Source organism: Camelus dromedarius, chromosome X (genome assembly GCF_036321535.1).
Source record: "Camelus dromedarius isolate mCamDro1 chromosome X, mCamDro1.pat, whole genome shotgun sequence".
In the NCBI taxonomy this organism is placed as follows: Eukaryota; Metazoa; Chordata; class Mammalia; order Artiodactyla; family Camelidae; genus Camelus; species Camelus dromedarius.
In genome coordinates, this window is record NC_087472.1 from 36791286 (window position 1) to 36807360 (window position 16075).

Here is a 16075-nt window from a genome sequence, read left to right on the forward strand (position 1 = left end):
TCTGATCCCTGAGTATGAGCTTCTTGAGAGCAGGAATACAGATATAGTTCTCTCTTTGTTTCCTCAATGCCTCACATGCTTCCTGACACATAAAAGGCGTTAATAAAAAAAGACTGTTCGTTGAATGAACGAGACATGTTGATAATTAGGACATGGATATACAAATTAATGCCACAGAAATAATTAAAAGAAATGATCTTCTCCCAAACAGGTTAAATCCTGTCTGACATGAACACTAGTAAATTACTTAGCCAACAGTTCTTTGGTAGGAAATGCAAAGGATAACTTGATTCCACCCCAGCTCTGGGATTATCACAGAACTAAAGTGGTGGAGTGCAAATGAAGGAGGTTTTCCTATTTTTCTTGTCGTGGCTTTTGACGTTCCTTTCCCATCAATCAGAATACAACTCAGAAACTATAACCAGTCCTTTCCTTCCTACGATTTGGTATATTATAGCTGCTTGCTCCATGCAAGTGGGTTTACATTTCCTAAGTCATCCCTTACCTGATCCTGGTTGATGGCTATTTTTGTGAGGCCTCATGACTTGCTGCTTGCTTAAATTAGTGTATTCATTTCTCTGCAGGCTGACTTTTAAAAAGACTTCACTCTTGTAGGCTTCAATCATTATTCATTCCATAGCCCCTCTCGCTTGTTACAGGGCTAGTTTTTGGTCTCTTTCTCTTTTCCCCAGTTTATTAGCATGAACCCTTTCTGTTCTCTTTAACCTCTTCTTTAAGTGGTGCCTTCCTTCCTTCCTTCGCTGCTCTCAGTATGCAATAAGCATTTGAACAGATGAATTATATTCTTGTTTGTGTCCTTCCTCCTTCCTCTATTTTTATCATAGCCCAATTCTTGGCCTCTCATCAGCTGTTACACATAAAACTTCATCTCTGAGTTTTTCATTCTGGAAGATGCAATGCCATGCTCTTGACAGTGAGCATGGGAGGACTTCTCCACCCAGGCAGTACCCACCGTTGCCCTATGCTTTCCCCACTACATGTGCCAACTCTTTTTTTCACACAGCATGTCTTTCATCTGGTTCATAAATACCCCTGTATATACCTGGCAGAGTGCTAGGCGCTAGCTAGATGGCAGTGAACATGGCCTTGCCATCAGGCATGGGTCTCATCTATTTCATTTATGGACAGTCAACTCTTTTACCCATGACATGGATAAAGGCAACTTCAGAATCATTTTTAGCTTTTTGCTTGCAGATGTACCCATCCTGATTAGTCTCATGTTACACATTAACTTGCATATCTTGAGATATAACATTCAACAATTCCACAATGTGCTGGAGAACTGACTGGTTGGTCCATTCAGATGTGTCCATGAAATATTCACAGGGGGCCACTGATACCACGCAACGTTTGTCCAATATTTTTTGCACACACATCTCTGCTGCTTCCTGGAAGATCAATGTTTGCAAGCATCCAGAGGGCAGGGACTGGGCCTGTTTGACTTGACTTTTGGGGAAACTAGCTCAGAGCCACATCAATCCATTGTGTATAAAATAAAGTGTACAAGAGGTAACCAATTCACTGGATTCAATTAATTTTCTTTTCTCTGTGCTATCGAAGAGAAGTAGTGACTGTTAAATGAAAGGAAATGAATTGAAATAAAACTAATCACAAGTTGTAAATGTTTTCGTTCCAATTGTGAGGCAGCTTTTAAACATGGGCTGCTTATTCTCTGTCTTCTGTCCTTTGGGATTTTCGTACTCCATCCTCAGCTCAAGCTGTGCGTCAGATACTGTCATCTGCTCTAGGCTGCTTCCTTGGGACCTGCCTCCCTCACTGTGATTTGGATGGTTGGCACTCAATCATTTTCTAGTTGAGCAGAGTAAATGATGAGTTCTGGTGTCGAGCTCGTAGATGGTTCACACCCAGGGGTAGTTTCAAAACACCTTGTTCAGTAGTTGATTCCTTGAGCCTCTAAGCCTTTCTGAAATTTATTTTCCTCCCTGATTCACAAATTTTGAAACTATCCTTTCACTGACTTAGGGGAATGTGTAAAGCTTTATTTTGTTCTGGTTTTGGTGCCTTTCTCTTTTGTGTGTTTTGGCACAGCAAATTATTTGAAAAACGACTCCCCCTTACCCTAGAAGCTTTGCAAATGATCTATTGGATATATGGCCCCGTCCATTTCTTTAGGCCAGTGTAGAAACAACCTTGGGCTCAGAGTTCATCCAAAATGGGCCAGGGAGAGAATCTGCATAGAGGAAAATGTATTTACTTATTATTTTTGTTTTTCAGTACAAGCAGGTTTCCCAAAAGTTGCTGAAAACATCCAACTTATCTTCAAGTGCTGAATTATTTTTAAATGTCATTTTTTAAACAAGAGAATTTGAGTGTTTAAAATGAAGATGTTATTTAAAAATAAAGTGCTGTATTGTGGCCAATCAAAATCCCCAGACCAGAAAATGGCTTTTCAATTTAGCCGGTCCGTTTTAATCCAGGTTATCTCAAGACTCTGCTAAAATAGCCATGAGATTGCTCCCCAACCCCACTATCATCCTCAGCCTTCTAAATCAGGATGCATAGAGATGCACAGCAGTGCAGAAAGGTGTTCTCAGGCAGGTGCTGGCCTCGACTCCTAATACGGTCAGATTGCAATTAACCATATAGCTGAGGGTCATCAGCACTGAGAGGCATTTTAAATTTGTTTAACCAAAAGTCCTGTTTTAAGCTTCTTGGAGTGGATGAAAAATCTTGCTTACATGTATGAATGCAAAAGTCTGTCTTTGAAATCATGATGTTCTGATGCCTGAGCACCCTGGCCCGCAACAGAACCAAAGTCTTTAGCAGAAAAATCACCAAAAATATCCTCCTCTCATTCTTGCTTCCCCAAACTGCAGTGGCTTCTACATTTTCACCTGTGCAATTCATTCCTAAATGCAGATACCTAAAAGAAGCAATCAGTGAAATCGCTGAGACTGTACTGAGAAGAGCTCAATCAGATTTCCTTCTTTGCAGACCCAGGAAGGAAATGGCAGCAACTTTAGCTCATTGGGCCTCTGGGTGGCTGGGAGAAAGCTCTGGAAGGAAGAATGGAACACAGGAGGGGAAAGAACATATTAAGACTAGTTTATAATTTTGTTTAGGACAGGCCTGTCATGTCCATGAATCATTGTCTTAAACTGTAGAAAGAAGAAGCTGATGTGCCTGTGTGTGTGGGGCGGGGTTTACAAAACTGGAATATAGTAAAAAATAATCAATTTATTATTTGAGGCTGCTGTTGTGGGTATTCTAGATCATTTAGGTTTTACTAAAAATCCAAGGAGTTTGAGGGCTGGGTGGTATAACTAGAAGGTGGTAGTTTCACCATCACCCTCATCCACCAGGCAAATCCAGATAGAGCCTGGGGGAAGAGTGATAAATCCTCAGCTCCCCACCCCCAATATGGCTTTGATAAATGTCTGATAATTTCAACTAGAGTGTAGGGAGAATGATGCTCTGTCTCTCTGCCTCTCTCTCTTCAGAACAGAATGAGGGGGCGTTTGCTTTTTAAATTACAAAAAGCAGGGTTAAGAGTTCTTTCTGGCCTTACATGGGTGGTGAAAATTAAAAAGGGTCGAAGACGATCCCAAGATTAGTGGGAAAGTACACCCTCCTCCCGTTTACAAAGACGCCCCACGTCTTTCAAAAGAGAACCGGCAAATTACCATGGAAATCTGCCCGAACCGGCAGTGCTCAAGTAGGAGTCAGAGCCTTTGTTAGCAGGGGTTTGTGGGGGCCAGCACCATAGTGAACACAGTTAAGCCTCACTAATTCCCTGAATGGGGGAAAGGCCAATCTCGATTTGTAAGAAGCTTGAATTTGAAAATATGTTTAAAGAAATGCCATGTTATTATTTCCACAACCCTGCAGTCAAACTGCTGGCTGGGGTCTGTGTTCTGAGCTGCCGAGATTCTTAAGGCCTTGAACAAATAGATAAGGATTGTAATTAGCATATTGGTCATTTGAATGCAAAATGCAGTTAGAGTGGCGTTTAAAAACAGCCTGTTAGCATCCTCCCCTAGCAGGCTGTCACTTTCCTGTTTATGGTATTAATTTGCCTAGCAACCTGCCCCCTTTCCTTTTCAGCAGTAAACTTTAGCCTGGCATGTCAGAATTCATTAAATTTTCCATATTAGTAGCCGGCATGAATAAGGAGGGGAGGAGATGGACCGCTTGTAAAAATCAACACGAACATATTTTAAACTTTCATCGAACTGACCTTTAAAACTCATCGGTTAATTCATATTTATTATTTATTGGGTAGGGAATGTATTCTCTTCGATTGAAACTGGGGGGAAGGCACAGAGAACTATATTCAATACCTTGTAATGGCCTATAATGAAAAAGAATATGAAAAGGAATATATATATGTATAAATGAATCACCATGCTGTACACTAGAAATTTAACACAACATTGTAGATCGACTATACTTCAATAAAAATAAATAAATAGGTAGATAGAGAAATAAATAAATGGAGGGAAGGGCATGTTTCAGGTGTTCCCCTCCCCCACAAGTGACCTGATCAAGTGAACACCAGAGAACATTGTAACTAGTTCCTGGATTAAAACAAAATAAGGATTGATTATGAGGTTCAACAGGTACTTAATTATATAGAACAAGAGCACATTGAGATCTGCTTCTATAAAACACGTCTCTAATGGTCAGCCCATCCTGTGCGCACCTATTAACTTTGGTTTTAAATTCACACTTGAGACCACTTAATTTGAAGTGTGATTGAGTTGTGTTTGGGAAGGGGAAAAAAGGAGAGAGAGACATGAATTACAGCTGCAATTTTAGCCAAATATTTAGTCTTCATCACTTTGTTATGCACGTGGAAGAAAAAGGCTATTTTTTTTCCCAAGTTGAACAAACCATCTGGCAGATGGGGTGCGGATTGCAGGGAAAAGCTGGGTGAAGCCTCATGGAGAATCAAACTTAAATGCCTGCCCCTTGGGAAAATTCTCCAATTCTACTTCCCGGCCCTGTGAGATTTAGACACTCTGAGAAAGATGGCGAGAGGTTACCCACTAACCTAAGGAGGAAAGATAATCCTTAAATAATGAAATCCCTATTGCAGTGCTTCCCAAACTTTGCTACTCATTAGAATCAGAGGAGATTAGAGCCTAAGATTTCTATAACCCTGATGCCCAGATTCATGCCATACAATTAAATCAGAATCTCTGGGTGGGAGGTAAGGCACCAGCAGTTTATAAAAAGCACCAGGTGACTCCACTTGCAGCAAACTGGGAACCACTGCCCCAAAGCTTTCCTGCTTTACATTCATTTAATCTATATTTAATCTTCCCGATTACTTTAAGAAGGAGGTGCTATTAGAGCCCCATTTCACAGATGAAGAAATTGAGGATCAGAAAGGCTAAATAAATTGCCCAAGTTCTCAAAGCTGTTAAACAGTGAATCTGCAATTTGAGTGCCAGCAGTTTAATTTCAGAGTCTGCATGTTGAACTTCTATGCAATACTTCATCTCTGGGCTTTTGTCCCTGGATCTAGTACCATTCCAATGAATCTGATATGTGACAATCCCACATCCATTCAGTGAGGATTTATTAGGCACCTACTCTATAAATCTCAGTTTTAGGTATGTGGCTCTAGGTAGATTCAAGGGAATATGGCTAACTCCTGATAATTCAAGGGGCCTTCCAGATAGATGTGGGTTGGTTATCTCATTATTTGTGTCAAAGCTAAATGAGCCAAAGACTACCAGAGACAAGACTGTAGCTGGATAAAGTGAAATGTATTGACAAGATGCATCGAGGAAGTCCATGCCAGAGCAACCATAGGATGCCACTCTTGAAAAGAGGGAGAAGGGAACATCTTCTGCAGTGTTTGGATTCCCACTGAAGGATGCTGAGGAGGGATGTGTTCTGGGTTGATTGCAGTTTCTGAGGTGGGATCAGGAGAAGGGGAGATTGAGTAGGAATGGGGTACCATCATGAGGCAAGGGTAGCTTAGTAACTAGTATTCCCAGTAATAAATGAGAAGAGCAGAGCAGGTCTGGGCCATCACTGACAAGAAAATAGTAGCCACTCAAGGAAGATGGAGGGCATTATGGCATACTACAACTACTGTGTAGCCTTGGGAGAAACTGTTTTTGGTTAACTTCACGGCTGGCTTTGTTTGTCTGTCCTCCCAGCCTGATTAATGGCAGGACTGTGTTTTCTTAGTCCAAGCTGATTTTTCTCTCTTTCACTGCTGAGCAAGTTTTGACTCTCAGATTTTGGCCTTTTTCAGGGGGGATGGGCCTGAGGCGGTGAGGGGGATGGGAGTTGATGCTCAGATCTACAATGAATAGTTTTGCTACTTTTCAGCTGAGTTGGTAAATTATTCAATGGGAGAGTGGATGTAAAACTGGCAAATTCTGAAAAAGGCTTGTATTTCAGTGAGTAGTACTACATCAATGTCAGTTTCCAGGGTTTTGACAATGTACTGTGGCTGTGTAAAATAAAATAATACAATATATCAAAATATTGGGGAAAATTCATTGACGCTTACCTGGGAACTCTCTGTACTATTTCTGCAACTTCTTGTGAGCCTTAAACTATGTCAGAATTTAAAAAAGCTATAGATGATGTGTAGTGGAAGAACAGATTTGTGCTGATCATCTTAATAAGACTTCTTAAAAGCAGTGTGACTTTCCCTATTCTCTTCCCCTAAATAATCCAAAATGGGTTTGTATCAACATTCTCTTATGTCACTGGATTTGAATACAGTACCCAGTAGTGCTGTCGGTCAACATCCATGTCTACCAGGTACAGATTACCTGTGGGGTTATAAATATGAGACCAGTCTGTGCATCAACGGAGATGCCATTTGAGTAGGGTTGAGAAATACATGTTAAGTATCACCAGGTAGAGAAAAGAAAGAGAAAGCTGTGCTAGCAAAGGGAAGAGCAGGAGGAAAGGCACAGAGATATGAAAGTCAAGACTTATCAGGTAAACAGATACTGGTTTGATGGAACTGACGATTGGAGTATAAGGGAAGACTGGTGGGAGAACTTGGAAAGATGGATTGGAGCTGGCGTGTAACAGGCTGGATGCGATTCTCCTCTCTCTGAAATTGAGGACTTTGGACTTTCCTTGTAATACTTACTTACTACATCTGTCTTGTATCACAGTTACTTGGGTATGTATTTTTTCTCCCCAACTAGATCCCAAGTTCCTCGAGGAGATGGTCCAAGTTTGGTTCACCTGTGTCGCATCTGTAGCACTGAGCTGTGTGCTCTGCACTGAGTAGGTGCTAGTAAAATTGTCCTAGGAATGAATAACGTATCACAAAACTGCAGTTGATATCCCCTGTCAAGAACATCTGGAGCCCTAGATAATGGAGAGTGAAGTGTCCACCTCCTGGAAAATGAAAGCATTAGGCAGAAAAGCACACTGCCCATGCTGCTCAAGGTCCCTTTGTGTCTGGCTTTGGTGACTGGGTATGGCCATGCCCTACCATCTTTGACATTTGCCCTCCATTGGCCCTAGACCATTCCGTGATGGTGTCTTTTGAAGAGAGGTAATATGCCTTGCCCTAATCAACTTAGCATTCCACTCACACTTCCCTCTGTTCAGCTTTGCTGGAGGGTTGCAGAGATGCCTCACCCCTCCACTCCCTGTTCCCCAGCTCTCTGAGTTAGAGTGAATACAGTGGTTTGGCTGGGGACCTGCAGATGGCAGGTAAGGAGTTCCTCAAAAAGGAGATTTTCTCCAGGATTTGGCTGACGTACCTTATCTGAGGGGATCTCCACTACACCCGTTGATGATTTTTTTTTTCCCCTCCACCTCCTGAGGGAAATGTTCTATTGCTCACCACTTCAGATGGTTGGGTGTGGGGATGGGGGCACTTCTGTTCCTGACAAACTCATTATGTGGTTATCAGGAGCAGACACTGCCCAGGTTGTCACGACAACCAGCAATGATTCAAAGCTTCCCTGAAAGGTCTGTATCTCTGGCAAATAATCAGCCTTTAGCTCTCAGCAGATGCTGAACTGAGCAGCCAATCACAGGTGAGCTGAGAAAGCATGACATCATAGTCCAGCCGGTCCAAAAAAAAAATTTAAGATTTGGTTTCCTACATCTCTCCTTGGTTCTTTGTCCCTTAAATTTTGTCCTCCACTTTCTCCTTCTCTCTCTCTTTTTTTCCTCCTAGGGAAATGGAGAGAGCAATGAAACCAACTTTCCGAATTCGATTTACTCTGCAGTTTGGCTTAGGTTCTGGCAGTGCATGGATCGGAGAGTGTAGGGAAGGAATGTACGATGTGATTCACTTAGGAGCAAAATCAAACAGAGCATCAGCTCAATGAAATACTGTGGTTTGATACATAGGACCATGGAAGTGGAGCTAATTAAAACCAAGTCAGAGGACAGGAACTTACCACTTACATTAATTTTCATCCACAGCCACCTACATTTAATTGTCTTCTGCTTTTCCTTCGCTAACTCGCTGATGGAGGGGAGGAGGGCAGAGGCTGTGGGCTCCTGAAAGCTCACAGACTCTACAGGGCAGGTCCCTAACGGGCACTAATTATAGTGAAGAAAGGTGAGGGGAGACCTTGCAGTTCCAAGGTCCCACCGTACAGGAAGTATATGTAAATGGGGATTCATCGAGTCCATTTAGGAGATGTGTAGTTCTGAAATCTGTTAAATCCACTCATGTTCCGTTAGTCATTTGCATCCATACAGGAGTCCAGGGAGATTGGCAGGACAAGTTTCACAAAGGAGAAAGCTAAAGCGGAGGGAAATTTGAGTCTTACCCAAGGTATCCTAACCAGAGGCTACATTAGAGTCTGGGTCTCCTGATTCCCTGGCCAGAACTCTGAAGACCTAAGAGGATGGTGTGTTCCTAGCCACGGGCTTCCCTCTTTCCCCAGCCTCTGGTTTGAAGGAGTGTAGGAAGAGACCTCTGCCCAGCAGGCTACTCACCACGTGGTCTCTACAGGACAGCTGGAGCCCCTAAGGATTGGAGTGGAAGACGGGAGGGATGGGAAGGAGCCCAGTAGGGGCCCGACTACAGTGATGACAATAGGTTATAGTGAGCAGACCGGGATGAAAGAGGACTGGGCACGGTGCTCCCAGCCAGTTCCTTGTGCACTAGCTGCCAAGCCAGGTTCTTTTGTATTCAGAGCAGGAGGAGGTATTTTTTTTTTTTAAAGTGCAGCTGCTATAGCAAAACCTGTGAAGACTGAGAGCCACAGAAACCCAGATCCATGACCGGGAATAATTTATGGCAGTGGGATTTGAGGCAGGGGTGGGAAGGGAGCCAGGATATCCAGGCTGCTTTTGCCCTGTGGGTTGTACATTTCTGCCCAGCACCCAGTGCCTGTCCAGGTACGGCTCAGCCCAGCCTGGCATGTCCTAGCATTTATTGGCACACCTGAACCATTGCCTTGGCATTTAGATGCCTTTAGAGATAGTAGGGGTGTTTTTGTTTGGTTTGTTTTTGTTTTTTCTTAACCTTAAGAAGCCTCTATTTCCCATTTTAATGTTTCTTATATGCAAAATACTGTATATGCTTATAGTAAAAAATGTATAAACAATGCAGAAGCATATAAAAAAACCAGTTAGTGTCCCCCACTACACATATACTTACATGTCTTCCTTCCCACTTTTTATTTCCCAGAGTTACTCTACTAGCAGTTTGGTGTTTATAATTCCAACTTAAACACACACTTTTTAAAACAAAATAAAATAATACTGTGTAGAATAGTACACATGCTGTTCTACAACTTTTTTCACTCAAGATGGTGTCAAGGTGATTCCCATACATAGGAATCAATTAGACTCTTTTTAACTGATATATAATATTCCACAGCATGTATATACCATAATTTATTCAACAAGTCCCTTATGAGGGACATTTGGGTTGTCCTTTATGTAAGATTTTTCATGCTTGTGTAAAATTCAGCAATGAACATATGTGAACATATCTATAAGTATATCCATAGGCAAATTCCTTGAGTTGAAATTGCTTGGTCAAGTGGCCTATGCCCTAAAAGTTTCCTGAGTATTGCCAGCTGGCCCCCCTCAAAAGGCTGTGCCATTTTATACTCCCATCAATGGTATATGAGAGTGAGCAATGTTCCCTGTATCTGGGATTTGATTGGAACAGTTTCAAGATATTTGTTTTAGTTTACACCTGATACCACAAGCCCCATCCCAGAGCCTCTCACTTCTCATGTGACTCAAAGGGATGGTTGGTTGGTGGGCGTCAAAGGAGAAATACAACCGAAGTTGCCATGTAGGGTGGTAGAAAGAACAGGCCTGAGAGTGGGGGACCTGGTTTCTAGGACCATCTCTCCAAGACATTGAACAGGCTGCTTTAAACCCCTGGACCTCCATTCACTCATCTGTGAAATGCAGGTCATAATAATTGTCACAGTCCACTGTTGTGGTTGTTGTGAGGATCAAATGATGAGATACAAAAGTGGTATGTAACCTAAGAAGCAGGATACACATGCCAGAGTGGTTATTATGGTAGCGTTGTTGTATCCTTAAATCAATGAGCTTGGGGAAGGGAGCAGGGGAGGGTGGGAGTTGATGAACACAGATGAAATCTGTAAGACATTTCTGTTTCCCTGCAAGTCCCCATGAAGTTATTCTATATCCCTGGGGAACAAACTCCAGTGGCAGTAAAGACTGCTTTATGGTACCAAGAATGATCTAGGTTATCACCCTTTCACAGGAAGACTGAACTCTTTTGTGCTGGGCCTGGCTCCTAAGTACAGTCCTCTTTCTATGACACCACTGTGCTTTAATTTGTCAAGCACCTGATAGGATTTTGGCCCCATGCTAGTTTCAGTAATCACCACAGAGAGAAAAAAATACACTCATGAAATGTTTAAATAACCATGTGTGGTGATGGCATAAATAGCTCTGAGTTATAGCTGAGGTATATGGGAGGATTAGAGTGAAATCAGATACTTTTTAATTACAATTTAAATCAATAACCTAGAAGACCCAAGTTAAATCATTAGCCAGGAGAATCCAGTTATATCTTTCTGTTTTTTTTTAAAGTATTCTTATTGTTTAAAATAACCCAAATATGTGCATTTTACAAATCAGAGATAAACATAAAGTAAATGACGTTCATTTATCTCAGTGATTTTTAGATTGATTACTTTTACCATGATGTAAAAACAAAAATTAATGTGATGGTTTACTCTTTTTTAGCCCCAAAGTTAATTTAAAAAATATGTGGAATCTAAAAACAAAAACAAAAACAAAAAAGACGAACTGATGATTTACAAAACAGAAACAGACTCACAGACATACAAAACAAATTTATGGTTACTGGTGGGGAGGGGGTGGGAAGGGATAAATTGGGAGTTTGAGAAAAATATATTTAAAAAAAGATATCTGTAAAATCTTTGGAAGCAGAACCGTCTTGATATCACCCTATTAATCAAGGATGTGAGGAGGGTGAGGGGAGTTTTTGCGTTAGAAGACAATAACCACCATGTCCAAAAAAGCTATTTAAAAATTTCAGATTTAAAAAAAAAGAAAAACCAAGCTGGTATACTCAGACTTTTTTCAAAGCAAGTATGTATTTTAACATCAGTAATACCACACATCATATTAGAAGAAGCATGGGCTTTGTACTCAGATCTAGACACAAATCCCAGCTCTGCAAAATTCATGTACTACTCATGTATGCATTAGTATTTTTTTAATTAAGGAAAATAAAAAGTAAAAAGCAAAGTGATCCTTAAAAATGTCTGGAGTGTGTAGTTTACTTAGTCTTTGCCTCCCTCTTTCCTGCTTTGTCATAGGCCTGAAGGGTCATTGATGTTCTTTTCCCTATTCCCAGTATCATCACAATTTAAAATGAATTAGTCCAAAGAGGCATCCCAATTTCCAGCTTCCCCCAGATGTTGTCTCTGGTGAATCTAGAGGCCCGTTGTGTGACTTTTCCTAAAAGGACTTTGGCAGATGTATTAGTTCACTCTTGGTCTTGAAACTTATTTTTGTTGGCATTATGGAGAAGTGATTGCTGGGTGTTATGAAGTGTTGAGAAAATTGGATAAAAGTCAATGGGGAGGGTCATGGCCGAACTTGACCATTTAAGGATGTGAGGACACATTTATCTTTATAAAAAGAAGTTTGAAAGTGAAGAAGAAAAATCAACCATAATCCTACTTCTTTAACCCAACTATTATAATTTTATGTTCATCTCTGATCTTTTTATTCTGCAGGCATATTTCACATCGTTATAATTCAAAATGTACTTATTATTTTGTATTTTTTGTCATTTTTGATGACAGCTTATGGTCTCCTTGCTAGGATTTACCCTAATTTGCATAATCTAGTCAAATCCTAGGGTGGATGGATTTTGGAGTAGCAAGAGACAATATTTGAAGTTAGATTTTAGAAGGCTTTCTGACACCAGCAAAAATTTGAACTTTTTCTTAAACAGAAGAGATGCCATGGAAGGTTTTAGGGACAGGAAGGACAAGGAGAGCCGCATCCTAATGATTGTTAATATAACGATATATGCGTATGTGTGTGTGTGTGTGTGTGTGTGTGTGTGTGTGTGTGTGTGTGTGTATAAAGTAGATATTCTTTTTCTATAATGCTTTTTAAAGAATGTGCTTCATGTGCAGAAAGGCGGTTTCCGTATCTAGACTGCCATCTCTTTGAATCCCACTGCCATATCTGCCTCTCTCAGTTTACTGTGGATTCCAGAGATTCCGTCAGTGTAACCTACTTGCCTGACAGGTGGTGTCCCAAATCCAAACCATTTGCTCCCAGTAAGGAGTGCTTGTGTAGCTGGACAGATCTCCTCCTCTGAAAATGTATCTGAAAGCCCAGTCTTCCTGAGGGGGTGCAGTTGAGGAAGACATACGAAATAAGCCCCTCCACTCCTTGCTGTCAGGTGCGCCTCTTTCTCGACCGCCCCACCTCTGTCTAGACAACCCTGACAGTGTAGAAGTTTCCATCTCCTTTTCCTTTCCCTCTCCCTGTTCCCTCCCCTTCATTTTTTTTTTTCCCTCCCAGGCGCTTCCTGCCTGGAAACAAAAGATTGGTCCCCAGTAGCCCACTCAGGGTGATTTTAGTTTTCTCCGCCCGCTCTGATTGGCCTCCGTGCGGTGCAGAGCCCGGGTGACGTCATAGCGGAGCAGGGCGAGGGAGCGGTTGCCGAGCAGGGCTCGACCGCGGGCGGGCAGCTGTGGGCAGCGGACCGTCTGGGGTTTCGCGCAGGGGGCTGCGGCTTTCCCCGGCCCGGAGCGAGTGTGCGGGGCCGGGAGGAGAGCCGGGGGGGTGGGGTGGGGAGCGGGCCGGGCCCGGGGCTGCGGCCGCGGCCGCGGGGCTGCGGCTCCCCAGCCCCGCCAGCCAGCCCCAGCGCTCCGAGGGAGAGGAGAGGTCTGGACGTGGTGGCTGGACCAGTGGCAGGTAAATCCCGCGATGGATGGCATTTGGCTCGCTCTGGGGAGGGGGTGGCCGCTGGGCTCTGCTTTTAGGCCGCTGGGCAGATTTTCTGCCTTCCCGGACCCTCCTATGGATGTCGCGGCGTCCCGGCCTCGAGTCCCCTCCGTGGCTCCCCCGGAGCCCTGACAGCCAGCGAACAGTTTGCACGATCCCGGCTCGCAAACGCGGACAAGTGGGTGTGTCGGGGCCATTCCCGGAGGACCTGGGCCCCTTGGAGGGGTCAAGCCCTAGACTCGTTTACTGGGGCCTGGGCCGCTTGAGGCAAAATCCGCCCCAAAAGCTACGTCAGTCTGTAAGTCTTATACCGTTTTCCCGCCCCCCCCCTCCCCCAGCCACTGTAGCAGCGCCGGCAGCTCCCCCATCCAAAGGGGAGGGGGTGTGGCCGCGGCCCCGGCAAGTCCGGAGGAGGGGGCACAGTCCGATCAGAGCAAACAGAAAAAGTGACGATTTTCTTAAACGGGCGCCTTTCCCCTTTTATTTTTCTTTATCCCCCTCCCCTTTTTTGGTGGTGGGAGGACCATGACAGGAGGACTCTTTTCTTCCTCTCTGGGGACTGGAATGATGCAATAATGTCCTTAGAAAGCCCGGGGTCCCTCAGTTGGCCGTCGTCTTTGTCTGGGGAGCAGGGTCATAAGGTCCACTGCCCCCCTTCCCTGTCCCCCTCAGCTTGCAGGGGGACCTTGCCCTCAGATTGTGAACTGGCTCTGGCAAGATTCCTGCCACAGTTTCAGACGGATTGACCATTTTGGATTCTTGTTCTCTGCAGGTTTTCCTTCCCTAGGTGGTGGTTGAGGGGTGGGGTGGGGAGCTGTGGGAGGGCGGTGCCCGCAGGGAGGGAGCCAGAGGCCCCACTTGTTTTTTCGGTCCCACCTTCCAGAGTCCAAGGCCAGACTCTGGACTTGAGGGTTCCAGGCTGTGGTCTGTAGAGATGAAGGAGAGCAGGATGAGTGGCTTGGCTTTGGGAGGCATGAAGGGGGCGGTTGCAGTGCTATTTTTAAAAAATGGCTTTCAACAGGGAAGCCTTTAGCCATGTTAGTCTTGCTCCCCCCATGGTTTTGCAGACTCAAATCCAGGCCAACTGTATGGCTGTCTGAGGTGTTGGAACAGAAGGAGGTCCATTCCTGTTGGTGACAGCACTGTGGCCCTGTTCTGGGATGACCGAGGTATAAAGGTCAGTGCGGTTTTCACTGGGCCATCAGCAAAATTATAAATTGGGCAGGTCTGTGATGTGTCAGAGGCTTCTGACAATCAGGGACACCTTTGGGCAAAGGGGCTTAATAGGGTCATGGATGATTAACAAGCCCCGGCTTGGATAGAGCCATGTAAGCTTGTTTCTGGATACAAATATCCTACCCTGCTCCCCCATGGAAGAAGCAAAATGGCAAGAGACCAGGATGTATGCTGAGAAAAAACCAACAGCTGCGAGTCGAGGCCAGGGGGACCTTGGGATGTCAGGGAGCAAACCCTCCAAGCCTCCAGGCAGGCAAGTGGGCCTTGCCTACAAGGCAAGACACCTAACAGGAAAAGGAGGTTTGCCTGTGATAGGGGTGCAAGCAACAACACCCTAACTAAGGACATGCCAACTAGCTGTCCATTCCCACAGGTTGCAGATCTTCTAGTTGGGGGCAGAAATTGAATATAGAGCAAACAAGCTTGCTGAGGTCTTTGGGGGGAAGGGAGTGGATGGGCATGACAGGAGAGGGAAATGAGGAATCACTGCGGGGATGGGGAGGTGCTGCCCTCATCAGAGACCCTGTTATTACGAGGTCAGAGACTAAGCTACTATGAGTTCAAAGTTGATAGCCAAGGCAAAAAAAAATCAGATCTAAGAATCAGATAGAGTAGGTAGGTAAGATCAGATGAAGTAGGTAGGAACAAATCCATAGAGAGAGGGAGGGAGAGATAAGAAAAGAGAGACATCATTTTACCAGGAGCCCAAAGGCCCTGATTTCCTTGGTAAGATGGGAGAAATTTTGGTGGTTAAGGCACCTGTGGGTCAGCCCAGACTTAGGGGGACGACTTCTCCGTAGTTGGAGAATCAATAGCGTTCGCACCCATGTAACCCATCTTCAGGCACCAGTAGCTTTGGTCACAGGAAGGAAAAGAAACTCAATGAGCTACAGCCTCCACACTGGCTCTTCCTCCTGAGAAGAAGTGAGTAGGGGGCCAGGGCCCCAAAGGGGACTTGGGGAGCTTCAAATCTGGTGGAGACAGGTAGGTTGACTACTTCTATATGGGGTGGGTCTGGGCCCAGTCTAGGGCCCCAGCTGCCGGTGTGGAGGTATCTGCTTGTACTCAAAAAAGGAAGCCCTCTTTCCCAGGGGCCCATGGGACCCCGAGCTGACCAGGGATGGCGAAAACCACTGCCCTAGAAGGTAAGTGAAGCTTCTGAGGCATTTAGGGTGCAGCTTAAGCTTCAGATGTCCTGTTGTCCCCCAACATCCCCACTGCCTGCCAGAGTCTAGGTGGTTCCCTCTACAGGGCCTGGGGTGGACTCGCCGGCTAGCTCGGCACTACGCGGCTTCTCCAGCAGGGGGCGGGAGAGAGCACGCAGCAGCGCGGGGCCAGGGTACTCCATTTCAGGGGTGAAGTCTGAGCCTCCATCAAGTAACAGCCGTACTTTTCAAATCGGATTTAGAGG

At 44.4% G+C, this 16075-nt stretch overlaps 1 protein-coding gene across 8 annotated transcripts in view; it reads left to right on the plus strand.

Moving 5' to 3' along the window:
• Positions 1–16075, plus strand: part of PAK3 (p21 (RAC1) activated kinase 3) — a 240316-nt gene that overhangs the window by 112039 nt on the left and 112202 nt on the right. For 4 of the 8 annotated variants that reach the window (XM_064482942.1, XM_064482945.1, XM_031445099.2 and 1 more), the window contains exons 1-2: positions 13289–13398; positions 14496–14605. The exons of 1 other annotated variant lie outside the window; for it this stretch is intronic. The gene's annotated coding sequence lies outside the window, so the exon portion shown is untranslated. Of the gene's footprint in view, positions 1–13288; positions 13399–14495; positions 14606–16075 lie in introns of those variants that run through there. 3 more of the 8 variants (XM_064482943.1, XM_064482944.1, XM_031445110.2) reach the window with 3 other exon arrangements.